This window comes from Dermochelys coriacea, chromosome 8 (genome assembly GCF_009764565.3).
Source record: "Dermochelys coriacea isolate rDerCor1 chromosome 8, rDerCor1.pri.v4, whole genome shotgun sequence".
Classification (NCBI taxonomy): Eukaryota; Metazoa; Chordata; order Testudines; family Dermochelyidae; genus Dermochelys; species Dermochelys coriacea.
In genome coordinates this window covers 1,659,136-1,674,073 of record NC_050075.1, presented here as the reverse complement: position 1 = coordinate 1,674,073, position 14,938 = coordinate 1,659,136, and the positions used below count along the sequence as shown (strand labels likewise).

The 14,938-nt window shown below is 53.2% G+C and overlaps 1 protein-coding gene across 2 annotated transcripts in view; it reads left to right on the top strand.

Annotated features, from left to right (window-relative positions):
- The window catches only part of CPLX2 (complexin 2), a 70,243-nt gene that overhangs the window by 8,813 nt on the left and 46,492 nt on the right, over positions 1–14,938 (top strand). Inside the window, exon 2 of one of the 2 annotated variants that reach the window (XM_038414931.2) lies at positions 1,607–1,705. The gene's annotated coding sequence lies outside the window, so the exon portion shown is untranslated. Of the gene's footprint in view, positions 1–1,606; positions 1,706–13,705; positions 13,872–14,938 lie in introns of those variants that run through there. The other variant, XM_038414933.2, reaches the window with a different exon arrangement.

The window sequence follows — 14,938 nt, the reverse complement described above, 5'->3', positions numbered from 1 at the left end:
TGGCATTCGAGTTGGAAGGACCTATCAGTGACATACAGGGGGTTGCTTTTATTTTTTAAAAAGCAACAACATTCTTGTTATGTTTTTAAACTAACAAGAATGTTATTATTTAAAAACCGATGTTTAGAAAGCCAGGAAAGTCAGAGTTAATATTAAATGTCAAAGAAACCCAAGTATTTGAAAGTCTGTAAATACATGGTTAAAGCACCCAAACTGATTTAACTCTGCCCTAGGGAGAACCAGAAATGAGGTGAAACCCAAGGCCATCACTAAAGATTGTTTCTCTTCATCACTGAGAGAAAAGCCAGGCTGCTTTCCGCTCAATCATAGCATGGTTGTGGTGGCTTTTTACAAATCCCTGCCCAGCCGTGTTGCTTCCTGACAGCCATCGTTCCCTACACATCAGTGAGGTCCCAGGTGCCACCAGTTAGACAAGTGTAATTGAACACTGAACTAGTAATAACAGCAAATGTAATTCTCCTAGGTCCAGGCCATTAAATTAGAGAATTTAACCAGAAAAGAGCAAAGTCCATGCAGTGATCCAGCATCATTCCTAGTGCTCACCATGGGGGATATTTTGGTCAGGGCAAGGAGATCCCCAGTTGCAATGGGAGACAGTGGGACTTACAGCCAGGCAGCTTACCTAGCTTGAAACTGGTGAAGCAAACCCAGTGCCAAGCTCCCAGTGCTGGGCACCCTTTGTAGAGTCTGGAAGCGCTCTAAGAGCTGGGGGGGAGGGGGTTGCCCCTTCTCAGTGCCCCACCCACAAGCCGTGTGATGCTGCAGCTCTTGTAACATGCAGGGCATGGCTCAGTCCTGGAGAAAGCAGAGGGTGAGCAGAGGTGAGGTTGGCAGCGGTGCCATCCCTGCAAGAGCAGCCACCCTGCCACGCTGAGGATGCGCTGCCCCTTCTTCAAGGCCTCGGAGAAAGCCCTTGGTCCAGAACTCACCTGGCCTTCCAAGGAGTCTGAAGGGGAGCAATGCGGGGAGGGGCGGCCACTGTTACTGCCGGGGCTGAGGGGGGAGGGCAACCGGCTAAACTCAGTAGCTCCAGACCTCAAAGGCTCTGCTTCCTTCGGAATAGAATCTGAACTCCAGCTTTCTCCACTTCCTGCTATTTTGTAGACCTGCCGGGCTCTAGGCTTTAACTCTGGCTTAGCAGAGTGCTCTGGGGCTGGGGACTTTCCCCCGGAGAGAGGGAGAGAGAGTGGGGTGGGAGCGGGGGCTCCTGGCAGTAGATCCCTAGCATAGGGAAAGCCCAGTTCCCATTGCTAGGAAGGCACGGATATGGACCTAGGAGAAGGAGGGGGCTCAACATAAACGGGGGGGTCCACCAAAAGTCGGGGCCCTGTGTCAGGTAGGGTGGCTGAGGCAGAGAGGCTGGAGGGGGGCAGCTTTGGGAAATAAGATGCCATCCGGAGGGAGACAGCACAAAGTGGAAGCCACATGTGCTCTGCAGCCTGCTGCTGTACCTGGGGCCGCTTTGCACACAGTGTGAGTTACACTCCTGCCATGGTGTGGGGCTGACAGATCTGTCCCAGAAATGGGGGGTCGGGAGAAGGTGCCCAGCTCCCCTTACTCTGGCCTCCCCTTCTCTCCTCTCTAGGGCGCAGGCTGCCCCTGACATGCTCTGCCCCAGCGAGGAGGAGCCGTCGTGTTAGTGCCCCGAAGACAAACGGACGCCTGGCTGGAGAGACACAGAAAGGTAGGCATGGCAGCTTCCCCAATCCTCTGTGTGCTCCCCTGCGCTGCATGCATCTCTCCGGCCTGTCGCTGGCACCTCACTCGTGTGCCCTTGGGCTCGGGGGAACCAGCCAGCTCCTGAGCCATCCTTTTCCCTGCAAACATTGTTCCCGGTAATGAACCAACAAGCACAAATGCCAGGAAGCGAGGTGCAGTTGGCTGCCAGGGCAAGCGCAGTGCCCAAGGGGCTGGCGGGAACCGCAGAGCTCAGCAAGAAAACAACAAAGCAGGGCCCCGGCCAAGATCCGTGCTCGGCCTCTGTGCCCCTAGGAATTCTGGGCTCCCTTCTCCTCTCCTGGTGATGGAACCTTACCCCAGAATTAGGCTGTTTTCTGTTCGCGCAGCACAAGGGCTGGTCAGAAAGCGGGGGAGTTCCCCTGGATATTTTTGACTGTTCATTGAAAACCCCCAAACTGAAATATTTGGGGCCCAAAACTGCTGAAAACCAAAAACGAAACAAAACTAAAGGGGGCTCTGTGCTACCTGCACTGCCCGTGGGGGAAAACGTTGGCAGGACATGGCTTCTGGTGGCATCAAAACCAAAGTGTGTCCCCACTCAAAGCTTAGCTCCCAGCGTTCAGCTCAGACGGTCACTCAGATTCAGGGACAGTTCTCTGACGGAGCAAGCGGGTTGGCCCGGGATAAAACAAGAAGGGCCTGGCAGTGACCATTCCTGGCTCTGCTGGCAATTTGCCATATGATCCCGGGCAAGTCACTGCCTGTCTTTCTGCGCTTCCATTTCCTCACCTGTAAAACAGGGACAGTTGCAGCAGCCCCTGAGGTTCCCACAAGGGTGAGACGGAAGCTGGCCAGGGCATGTGGCGGCCCCATTACCATTTGGGTGCCCACTGGCAACAAAAATTGAGTAGGAACCGTGCATCCGCCTCCCAGCAGGACAATCTCAGCCTGAGTTATGAGTAATGTTTGCAAAGCCCTTGGAGATCCTCTTGTGCAAAGCAAGGTACAGACACAAAAAGGGTGTCAAGCAACCAAACTCTGGGCCAGAGTGAGCTAGGTCAACCAGGCACTTTATCCCCATCCATACCCGAGGAGCCTTCTGGATTGTTGCTTTCCCACAAAAGCAGATCTCAAAGCCTTGATGTCGGTGGGTGTTTGAAGCATCTCAGGGCTGTTCTGGGGACCAGAGGGGTGGGACGGGGGGTGGGAGAGGAGCTTTGCAGCATGAGGTCTCCAGAGAAACTCTTTGTCTGATGCAGAGAGATAACTAAGTGGCTCCTGGTATTCTGCTCACAACTCCTTCTCTGACTCCTCTGCAAGGCTTTGTGCATGTGTGCGCCTGCCATAAATATTGATGGGCTGGCCGCAGGGTAAGTGTGCATTTATATACCGCATTAAGTTGGTAAATGCCATAAGAATCTGCTGTGTGGGTAAGGCCAGGAGAAGCCATGGCATTGGTGCTAGCATCGGGGCTGAAAGCATTACGGTTCTTTAATGGAAAACGGAATTTATACCATGGGGGGAGGAATAAAGAAAGAACCTAGAAGAAATCTGCAAAGTCAGAAACCCATTAAGAGAATCAGCCGTACCTGCAGCAATTCCAGCTACACAGCCTGAGCTTAGCAGGGACTTTCAGAGAGAAATATCTGCTCAAAGAACCTACTTCCTGTGCAGCAAAGCCCAGGCAGGAAAAATACAGAGGGGCTGCAGTATATCTGTTTAATAATGCATGGCACAGACAGGCAAGGCGCATGCTGCTCTGTAAAAACTATGAGGACAAGAAGTCTCCCCTCCAATAGAGTCCAGCCTGCATGCAGATATTCCCAGGGCAGTGCACGGCCATGCATATCACAGGGCAATCTAGGCGTGTGTGCCAGTCAAACCCAGGTAACTTCCTAGGGTCAGCACCGATATGGCTGATTCCCCTGGAGCAGTGTGCAGAGGTCCCTGGTGACATTTGCCTTTACCCCGCAAGGAAGGAGTTTGCAAAAGGGTAATACCAGGAAGACAGAAATCTCTCATTTCTATGGTGTGGGGACAGCCCAGAGCATATGCGGCAAATCTGAGGGAATCAATTACACAGCAATTACAGGTGACACAGTAATGACAGAGTTTGCTTCACTGATCACCATGGAACCTGCCCGTGGGTTTCAAGGAGAAAAAGTATTAATAATAGAGAGTATTAATGAGAATAATGATTCTTAATTCCGTATGTGTATGACAGCACCAGTCGGGGACTCCAGTCAGGGTCAGAGCTGTATTGTGCTGGGTTCTGTGCAAAAGCAAATAGAGACACGGGCTCTGCCCCACTGAGCTTACAGTCTAAGGATAACACCAATACCTTCCACCTGGGGTCCATGACATGTGTTATTAATTAGCAGCACTGTTGCAGTAGTGCCCCGCAGCCCCAGTCAGGGAGCAGGGTCCCTCAGCGCCAGGCACTGCACATCCACAGACCCAGGAGCCCCTAGCCCAAAGAGCTTCCACCTAAGGATCAAAGGTCGATCTAGTGGATTGGAGGAGCGGAAGGAGATAGTGAGACAATGAGCAGCATCAGGCACAGTGCACCAGCTGCCAAGCCAATGACTTCGGTTTGCAGGCGTCACAACAGAGCGTGTGAAAGGGTTGCCAACCCTCCAGGACTGGCCTGGAGTCCCCTGGAGTCTTAATTAAAGATTATGTCATGTGATGAAATCTCCAGGAATACATCCAGTCAAAATTGGCAGCCCTAGTGTGTGATTGCCCATGGCCGGGTATTATTCTATACATGGGGAATCAAAGGCATAGAGGTCATGTGACTCACGCCAGGTAGCAGGCGTGAGAGGGAAACTGGGAATAGAACTCAGAAGTCCTGACTTCCACTTCTCTGTTCTAATGGCATCATGGGACAAAACCTAGATCTAAAAAGCAAATGAGCGTTTGTGTCTGATCAGCCTTTCAGGGCCTCACTGCAGATAGATGGTGTCGCTGGTGACCCCAGACACTGAGTATCCCAGGGGCCAAAGCAGCTTCCTCCTGGCTGCTATCAGTGTTGCAACCTGAGGAATCGTATTCAGGGGAGCAGAACTGAGTGGCTCTGAGAAGGGGAATGAAATATGTACCCCTCCAGTGGCTGTAAATCTACACCCCATGCCTGGGATTCCCAGGAGATGTTTGGTGCTTCCTGCTTCCAGTCGGGCTGTGAATCCCCGAAGGGATCACCTTCTGACAATCCTGAAATCACACAGTGAAGGGAGGAAACCTGCCCCCAAACATTGCATGGATTCATAGACTCCAGGCCAGAAGGGACCAGCCTGAGCATCTAGCCTCACCTCCTGCATAGCTCAGGCCGGAGACCCTACCCCAGGAGTGCCGAACCCTCTGCTTTAGCATCAGTTCACAAAATGGGCCAGCAGCAGCAGGGTGACAAGTTTCTCCCAAAAGAAAGGACCTGCATGCCCATTTTGGCTGCTGCAGGATTGTCCGAATCGCCCAGGTTTACAGACAGATTCTGGAGCTGAAGAAGTATGTCGTGTATTCGCTGCTTCAGTGAGTGATCAGTTCACTGAAACAGGGCCCAGCAGAGGGTTAAATGCAAGCGCACCCCTCGTTCAGGTGCTGCCTTAACTACATTGTTACAAAGCGATTCATTATTTATCTTGTATAAACACTTTCCTGGCTAGCACTAAGATTTGTTTGCTAACCCAGTGTTTACCTGATTGGACGGTTGACCAGGTTGTTCACCTGATCAGGTCACTGGCTCAGCTTTTCACCTGGCTGTTCTCTTGCCTTGCCAGACAAATCAGGCATCTTTTCACGTGTCCCAACACCTGAAACACAGTACATAGCCGACAGCCCAGGACAGCAGAGTCTGACTAATGGCCTCTACAGGTGTCTGACATGCCCAGCACTGTGTGCAAACACAACTCGGCTCTGGCTCCAGCTGCGATGTCACTCTACAAAATCTCTATTAGAGTCAATTACGTTACTGCTGCTGCCGGGTCTCTCAATCTCTCGCTGACACATCACCGGCTCAGTTTGGAGCAGAGCAGCTGGGTGATTCTTTATGATCCCTGTCATAAATATAAAGGGAAGGCTAACCGGCTTGACCCGCCTCTCTGGTGGTCTGGGATTGCTTGTATTGATCAGCATAAGAAGCAAGACTTTCTGCTGAGTCCATTTCCTTATCCCATAAACACTGTTTTATTTCCTCCTTGGACATATTCAGGAATTGCTCCTGAGCTATCAAATCACACATTCTGTCAAAGCTAGTGACACCCCTTCCTTGGACCCATTTATCTAACAGATCCTTCATCTGGTTTAGATAGGCCACATTACTTAGTCCAGGCCCTCTCTTAAGGGTTTGAAATTTTACTCTGTACATTTCAGATGTAATTTGAAATTGCTTTAAAACCAAATCCTTGAACTTATTATAGTCAGAAGCCTCATCAATAGGCATCTTATTGAATATGTCCAGAGCTCTTCCAGTTAATTTTGTGACCAAGGTGGTCATCTTGTGAGCTTCAGGAATTTTATGGAGAGCAATATCATACTTCAGCAATATCACTGGATTCATCATACTGTGGACATAGTCACTCCCATTTGTGGATTGTTGGGGAAGGATTGTTTGGGTTATCCAGTAGATTCCGCTCAACCCTTACCTTCTCCAACTCCAGTTCATTCTTCCTCTCTTTTTCCCTCTCCTCCATTTCTTTTTCCCTTACCTCCATAGCTCTCCTGTGGGCAGCCTCTTGGGTTTTTTCTGTCTCTCGCTGCCTCCAGTTCTCTCCTGTGGGCAGCCTCTTTGGCTGTTTCTGCCTTGGGCTCTGTCATGTTTGCCTCTCTGTTTTTAACTAACTTTACACCCGAGAATTAGAAATAAAAACAAACAAAAAACTTGGCCTGTCAAAAAAAAATATATATATATATATATATATATATATATATGTTGTGCTGTAACCGGATACCTATGTTCTCTGATAGTGATTGTCAGCCTACAGAAAAATCTTTAAAAAAAAAAAAAAAAACTAACACCTTTGTCTCCAGGCAAATAGACAGAAAACCCCTCTAGTTGCTCTTAGGTAAAAAACAACTTCAAGTCTGTGAAGATTTGTGAATTTCCCTGCAGGAGGTTAACTACCCTGCCTTTAGGTAGAGAAAACTCCAGCTCACAAAAGACAATTTCCTTTTGTCTCTGCGCTCTGGCCCCCAAGCAGAGACAAAAAAAAACTCTAACTGCTTTCAGTTTAAAACCTGCTTTCCAGCAGCCCAAAGGAAAAAAAAATATTTCCTTTTAAAAAAATCTGTGCTTCTGGTTCAAAAAAAATCTCAAATTGATCTCAAAATGATTTCAAGTTAATCCCACCGCTCTGCCACCATGTCAAGGTTCCTTCCCCACTCTGAACTCTAGGGTACAGACGTGGGGACATGCATAAAAAAAACCCTAAACTTATTTTTACCAGCTTAGGTTAAAACTTCCCCAAGGTACAAACTATTTTACCTTTTGCCCTTGGACTTTATTGCTGCCACCACCAAGCATCTAACAAATATATAACAGGGAAAGAGCCCACTTGGAAACGTCTTTCCCCCCAAATCCTCCCAAACCCTACACCCCCTTTCCTGGGGAAGGCTTGATAAAAATCCTCACCAATTTGCATAGGTGAACACAGACCCAAACCCTTGGATCTTAAGAACAATGAAAAAGCAATCAGGTTCTTAAAAGAAGAATTTTAATTGAAGTAAAAGAATCACCTCTGTAAAATTAGGATGGTAAATACCTTACAGGGTAATCAGATTCAAAACATAGCGAATCCCTCTAGGCAAAACCTTAAGTTACAAAAAGACTCAAAAACAGGAATATACATTCCATTCAGCACAGCTTATTTTATCAGAATCTAAACATTTAAACAAAACAGAATCTAACGCATCTCTAACTAGATTGTTTACTAGCCCTTTACAGGAGTTCTGACCCGCATTTCTGCTCTGATCCCGGCAAAAGCAACACACAGAGAGAGAGAACCTTTATTTTTCACCCCTCCAGCTTTGAAAGTATCTTGTCTCTTCATTGGTCATTTTGGTCAGGAGCCAGCAAGGTTATCCTAGCTTCTTAACCCTTTACAGGTGAAAGGGTTTTTCCTCTGGCGAGGAGGGATTTAAAGGTGGTTAGCCTTCCCTTTATATTTATGACAACTCCTAACCAGGAATTAAGCTGGTGGTCTCCCCTGCCTGCTCACCCCTCGCAAGCATGCCCCTCCCTTCCCCAGCAAGTTCTTATATGTCTCAGAAACAGGAACCCCCCTGGAATCAGCCAAACAATTGTCCAGGCTGTTCCGACAACAATTTACAAACCATGCCTGCAAACAGCTCCTCAGGAAACACACACAGCAATAATTGAGCAGGGTGCCATATGGTGCCGCTGCTCTCCCCGTGGTCTGGTCTTCCTATTCCGTAGGCCTGGCAGCAACGAGCCAAGCAGCAGAAAACCCGAGCCAAATGCCAGCCCGGGCACCTGGGCAAGAGAAACATGACTGCAGGGAAGGAGAGCCCAGCCCAGCACCCAGGAGCATACCTCCTGCACCCTGGGAAACAGGAGCTGGCAGCAAAGCAAAGACAGAGGGTGGGTTGTGTCTTTCCATGGTGATAGACATTTGCTATTGCTGATAATTGGGGGCAGGTCTGTGGCCAATGCCGTCCGGGGGGTCAGACTCAGCACCATGCTCCCCTCTGGCCTTGGAATCTACGAAAGGGGCAACCGCCATGTTAAACACCAGCAGCCAGTTCCTGCCATCAGGCTGAGCAGCACCCAGCCCAGAGCAGCTCGCATGGCCGGGCCTGGCTCCGTATATTACACGGAAAGCAAACGTCTGTCTCACTCTCACCCTGCCGTCCTTATTAAGCCCCGGTCCTGAAGCTGGACCTGCCGGGGCAGCACCACAAGAATGCAGCAATCTGCCCAGGTGGTTGCATGGCAGGACGGGGGTCTCTGTACTGAGATCAGTGAGACCTTTGCCGGGGGGAAGGGCCCTCAGGGTTCGGCCTGGCTGGCAGAGACACCTGCATTGAGCCATTTTAAACAGTGAAGTGAGTTCCCGATTTGAGCTCTGTGCTCTTGCTGCTGCCACAGCAGGTCTGGCCCAGTCGCACCATTTTGCTTTCACCTCTCATCAACCCTCTGTGCGTACTCGCACGCACGGCCCAGCCAGCGCGGAATTTGTGCCAGGGCTTGGCAGGGCTGAGCCCCCGCATCTCCGGGCCTGGCGGTTCAAAGCCCAGCACCTCTGGGCTCAGCAGTTCAGAGCCCGGCACCTCTGGGCCTGGCAGTTCAGAACCTGACATCTCTGGACCTGGCAGTTCAGAGCCCTGGCACCTCTAGGCTCAGCAGTTCAGAGCCCAGCACCTCTGAGCCTGGCAGTTCAGAGCCCGGCACCCCCAGCCCTGGCAGGTCAGAGCCCAGCACCTCTGGGCCTGGCAGTTCACAGCCTGGCACCCCCAGTCCTGGCAGTTCAGAGCCCGGCACCCCCAGTCCTGGCAGTTCAGAGCCCTGGCACCTCTGGGCTCAGCAGTTCAGAGCCCAGCACCTCTGGGCCTGGCAGGTCAGAGCCCAGCACCTCTGGGCCTGGCAATTCACAGCCTGGCACCTCTGGGCCTGGCAGTTCAGAGCCCGGCACCCTGAGTCCTGGCAGTTCAGACCCCGGCACCTCTGGCCTTGCTGTATCAGTTATGAATATAAAAAAATCACTTGAGCCCTGGCACGTAAATGTTTGAGCCCCGGCACCTGTTTCATTACAAATGAAGCCCTGGGCTCTGCACTGGCAAACCCTGCAGGGGAAGGGCCATGCCTGTGTAGAACCGTCTGTTTCCATTTGCAGTAGGACAATGACCAAGCCTGGGAAAACGTTGCCTCTTGGGGACATTTTAGAGACCCAGGGATTAGCGTCACATGACTAGTGCCCGATGCATTTTCAGGTTGGCTGTAAGCGTTTCCCATCTACCCAGGCCCAGCAGTCTCCTGCTGGTAACAATGGTGGAGGCAGGAATGTAAAAAGAGCTTTGGTAACCGGAGCCAACAACAGGGAAGTGAAACTCCCTGAGCCCTGTCTACACTACAGCCTCCCCCACTACTACCACTGGGAAAGTGCACCAGTGCAGAGTTACTGGGATGACCGGTCCATGCATTGTCTCCTCTGGAAAGCCAAGGAAAGTCAAGCAGCAGGTTGTGACGCAGCTCATTATACAGAGGACTGCAATTCCTGGTGGCCAATGGACAATTTGTGTATTAAATAATTTGCATATGTGCCCCAGTGTATTCTGGGTAATAATAGCCACATACTTGGGAAATCTGGTGGCCCAGGTTGCCTGTGTTTACTTTGCAAGCCTGCAAACATCCCTGGGAAGGCAAAGCACGTGCTGGAACAGCTGTGGTTGGATAGAAGGCATTACGTGCTGACAACTTGCGAATTGATGTTCCCTCTGCATGAGAAGAGCTGCTCCTAGCAGCCAGCTGTCTGCATGGTTTTGGAGCTGTGATCAGGAGTTGTTGCGTAGCTACAGAAAGTTCGGATAACAAGATTCTTGGTTTCTGTGCCCAGCTTGGCCCAGGAGTTGTGTGTGAATTGGGACAAGCCACTTACACTTTTGGAATTTGTTTCCCTGTCTGCAATGTGGGGGATAGAAATCCCTTTGGGAAGCCAGGGGAGGTACTTGGGTAGCAGCTTCACCTCATTACTGCTGCTCTTTTAATTGTTTGGCAACTGTTTCAGCTTTGTCGTGCACCCAGCAATGCAGCCGGGTGCTGTTGTTGGAGCTTCGAGTCCACTAGCTTTGGGTTAATCTCAAGCATTGCAGTGGATTTGGCTTGTGCTAAGAACAGGAGAGTAAAACTTGAATGGGAACTCCTGGGGCAAAGCAAAGAGGAATAAAAAGTGCACATCTGAGATGAGCTAATGATTGCTGTGAGTGCCAGCCTTCCCTGGGTGCACAATGGCAGAGCTGTCTAGAGTGGGAAAGCTCCAGGCATCCACACGGGTGGGGACCAAGGGGCAGCCCTAGGCACTGGAATAGCAGGGGGAGGCTGCAGGTTGGGACCAAGGGGTGTCGGCAGATTTGTGTTTGGGGGTCCAGCACTGGACTAGGTGGGAGTTGTGAGCCAGGAGGGCATCGGCCGAGCTGTGTGTAGGGAGCCCAGGGCTGGGATAGCAGAGGGTCAGGGTCCAATGGAGGCAGCTTGCATGGGGGGCTAGTTCCTGACTCAGCCACCTCAGTCCCTCCCTCATATTCCAGGAACAGTAAAATCCCTTCACCACCTCCCATCCCCCTCGTGTAAAGGCTGCGCAGTGTTGCTTTTAGCAGCACTCATGGGCATTGCAAGCCCTGCTGAGCTCCCCCCAACCAGGGCCTTTCCCCAAATCTTCAGGGTGCGCAAGCCCCCCTCTCCCTGCGGCCTGCACTGCAAAGGTGTTTGCATTAGAAGACGGGCTCTTTTGGATGCTAATTCTGGAGCTTGCTCTTTTTACAGCCCCATGAAGTGCTTTGGTGTTTCAAAATAAAGTAGATGCTGCTGTTTGATGCGCTCACGTACGTGTGTGTGTGTGTGCGCACGCGCGTACAAGAGGGTAGCTGTTTGTTTCCCTGAAGATGAGCACACTGGGTGGGCGGTGCGTGCGTGAACACCTGTTCATAGGAAGGTGCTTGTGTGGTCTACACTCTTGTGCAGTTGGAAGCTTGGACAGGTGCCCTGGTTGCTGAGTGCCAGGCTGCAGGGATGGCAGAGGTGCCCTGAGGGTGTTCCCCAGATTCACCCGCTGGGGAAGGAAACACAAAGTCCCTGCAGCTGGTCTCACCCCGTCCCTTTGCTGGGGGCTGGCCTTGTTTCAATTGAAACCAATTCAAACGCAGAACAAATCAACACAAGTTACTGGGTAACTACTCCACTCGCCCGCCATGTCCCCTCTAGCTGGGGAATGGGGAGGCTATACACCTTTTCCCTAGGGAGCCTCCTCTGCCCCCTTCCCCTGTGCTTCTATAATCCCGTTCAGACCAGCTGTGGGACCAAATAACCCGTACACATACCAGAGTGCCTTGATGCCACCCAGGTAGGCCCATGGCCTGTTGCTAACCCAAGTAGCTCTGTGGATTGTGCTGGGCAGTGGTGTGACCTTGGCCCTGGGGGGTGGTTCCTGATCTGTATGGGTCAGGTACGTCCCCAGGCTGGGCCCCGACTACCCTCGCCCCTCTGTGACTGGTCCAGCCCACGTGTACAGCCCCAATTAGGAGAGTCGCCCTCAGCAACACAGCTGGCGTCTCTCGCTGGGGGCTTGGCATTTCTTGTCAGGCCTTGGTATAGAAGCAGCAGGAGACTCGCGCACATGCCCTGGCTGAGCAGCCTCGTGGACCTCAGTAGAGTTAGCATCACAATGTCCCGGCCCACTGCAATAGCAAAGTGCCAGCACGAGGAGCTGTGCTGCCAGCCATGTGCAATCAGGGCTCTGGGAGGAGTCACTGCAGCAGACAGATGGAGAGTGGCCAGTGCTCCTTACAGACCCCAAGAGTCAGACTCAGGGAGGCTCTTCCCAGCTGGGTCGTTAAGTCCCTGGGGCAGCCATGGTCTGCACTGCTCTGGGTCACTTCGTTTTCTGGGCATCCAGCTTTGGCTTCAGCAACTTCTTTAGGGTGTCCGTTACTCGTGGGGCGCACTGGCGCACACGGTGTGGGGCTGGGGAATGAAACGCACCTCCCCCTTTTGTGCTGGCAGGAGAATCGGCTGCAATGGGGGACGGGGGTGGGGGGTCAAGTCTGAGCTCTGGCCTCAAGGAGACTAAAAGCAGATCAGCCTCCGGGGAGTCGGGGGGGCAGTTAATCTCCAGGGGGCTGCCCCTGGTTTGAAGCGTGTGTGTTCTGGTGCATCGGGGGGGCATGCTGGCTTTCCTCCCCTGCTGGATGAGGGGACAGGACAATGGTGGCTTCTCTAGCGCCTGGGCTCAGAAAGGGTGGCCTACGGCAGGGCCGGCCACCAGTCACTCGCGCCGAGTGCAGGGAAAGGCTCCGACGCCCCGTGAAGAGGGCAGGGGGTTGGAGGTCGTGTATGAGTCCGCACTGGTGGTACCGGAGGCCCAGGCCTGCCCTGCCGTCCAAGGAGGGGGGACCCTCCAGGCCGGGATTGGTGCAGAGCGGCTGGGGGTGGCAGACCTGCCAATGCCGAGCCCATTTGCAGACAGAGGTCACTGCAGTCCCCGGGCCACCAGCTTGCACTGGCACCCGTACACAGGCACTGATTAGTGAAGGCCCCCCCCACACTCCCTCGCCCAGTGGGGTGCTGAGGCCAGGATAACGCCCCAAAGCAGCTCACCCACCGAACCTGGCAAAGGCTCTAAAAGACGTTGGGCTGGGCTCTGCTCCCAGCCACTCCAGCATCACTCCACTCCCCGGACGCCAAGGGAGTGACTTTGGGTTTCCAGGACTTGTCCCCTGGCATTTTCCAGGACGGGGGTAAGGTGCCTCCAGGCCCGGTGGCAAAACCCCTGGAGCTCGCAATGGCCCAGACCCACACACCTGCCAAGGGATCAGCATGGCGCTTGTCACTGGGCTTGCTAGCCATGGTGCTCCCTGCCTCTGTGTGCTGAGGAGGTATGGGCTGCCGTGTAGGCGACGGCAGGATGAGGGAATCCTCCTTTGCGGGTGCCAGTGTTTGTTCTGCTCCGCGGGTGCGGGTTTGGTTTTGTTTACTAGGCCAGGTTACGCATTTTAAACAGGCTCTTCCAAAACCCAATTACCTCCAGAAGACAACCGGATAAAAGTGGCGTAAGTGGCTGTGTGGAAATCTCCCTGCGCAGCAGCCTGGGGAAAACCGACACAACAAAGCCTCTGTAAATTGAGTTAACCGCTTTTAATCCTCTTTACAGATGAGGAGAGCTGATCATTATTTTCTGCAGCTGCTGTCAGGGCGGGGGGTGGATAAATAACTGCCCTGCACCAATGGGCTGTGGCAGGCCTGGAGTTCAGTGGCAGCGTAGCCAGGTTGAATTGTTCTCTGTTGCACGCTGCCTCCTGCTGCCTCTCCCACCACTCCGCTCTCTGGGGAAGGCCGGTTTGGACAGCTTGTGGCTTGTGCTAGCCTTGGTGATGCCAGACCGTTCCCCTGTTCCTCCACCGCAACCCTAAGTTGATCCGCAGCTTCCTGCTCCCTGGTCTTTCAGGTAACCTTCTTGAGCCTCCCCGCTCTGTGCCCTGGTGGGATGGCTGGGCACCCTGGCTCGTCTGCTGCTGTGAGCAATGCTCAGGGGGTGGGGGGATGGCTCGGGTCTCACTGTGCCCCTGGGGAGTCCTTTCAGGGCTGGGCTGTGTTACGCAGGTAACGCCTGTGTCCATGCAGCTGGGGGCTGGTGAGCGGAAGGGGACCATAAGGAAACCAAAGGAGTAACAACAGCCAGCTGCTGGTGCCTGAGCCAGAGCTCAAAGCCGTGGGCTGGGCCAGAGAGCGAGGATGAGAGCACAGCTGCGCCGGGGGGAGTCGAACACGGAGGGAGAGGGACAAGGACAGGAGCCCTGCTGGCTGGGGTCTGCCGAAGGGAAGGGGGAGGCAGGAGGGACCCCGGAGCACGGCCTGGGGGCTAGCCATGAATGTCCGCCATTGGCCGAGTCCGTGGTGCTCACTGCTCACCGAGACAGAGGAATACACAAGAGCTGAGCAGACCTGGGGAGTGTGTGGCTCTGGCTGAGGGATGCTGTGTGGGGCCGGAGTCATATCAGCGCTGTGGGGGAGCGGCCGTCATGTTCCTGTAGCAACCCGCATCCAGGGTCTGTCAGGCTGATGGCAGCGTGTCCCCACATCCATCCGCAGGGCAGGCAGCCGGGAGGGAGGGGATGTGCCGGTGGGCACGCCGCAGCCAGAACTTCCACAGCCTTTGTCCGGCAGGGGCTGCTCTGGGTTCCGTTTAAAGGGGCGAAGAGTGCTAGCTTTCAGCCTCCAGCCCTGTGCACTCTCCCCTCGGCCCCCCGGCTGTGGGGCTGGGAGTGGGGAGGAGTCCATGTTGTGAACTTGGCAGTGCTGAGAACCTTCCCCACCTGGCAGATCTGCTGCACCCGCACCCTGCCGAGCAGGGAGCCTGGTCAGTCACTCGGCCATGTGCTGCCAGGGGCTCCAGAGGGCAGGAGCAAGGTTCTGGAGGCTGCGCGGGGTCTAGTTCTCCCTTCTGCTGTCACACTGAGATGAGACGATCCATCAGTGCCAACTCCCCAGCTGGCACAGGGCCTGCAATTAAAC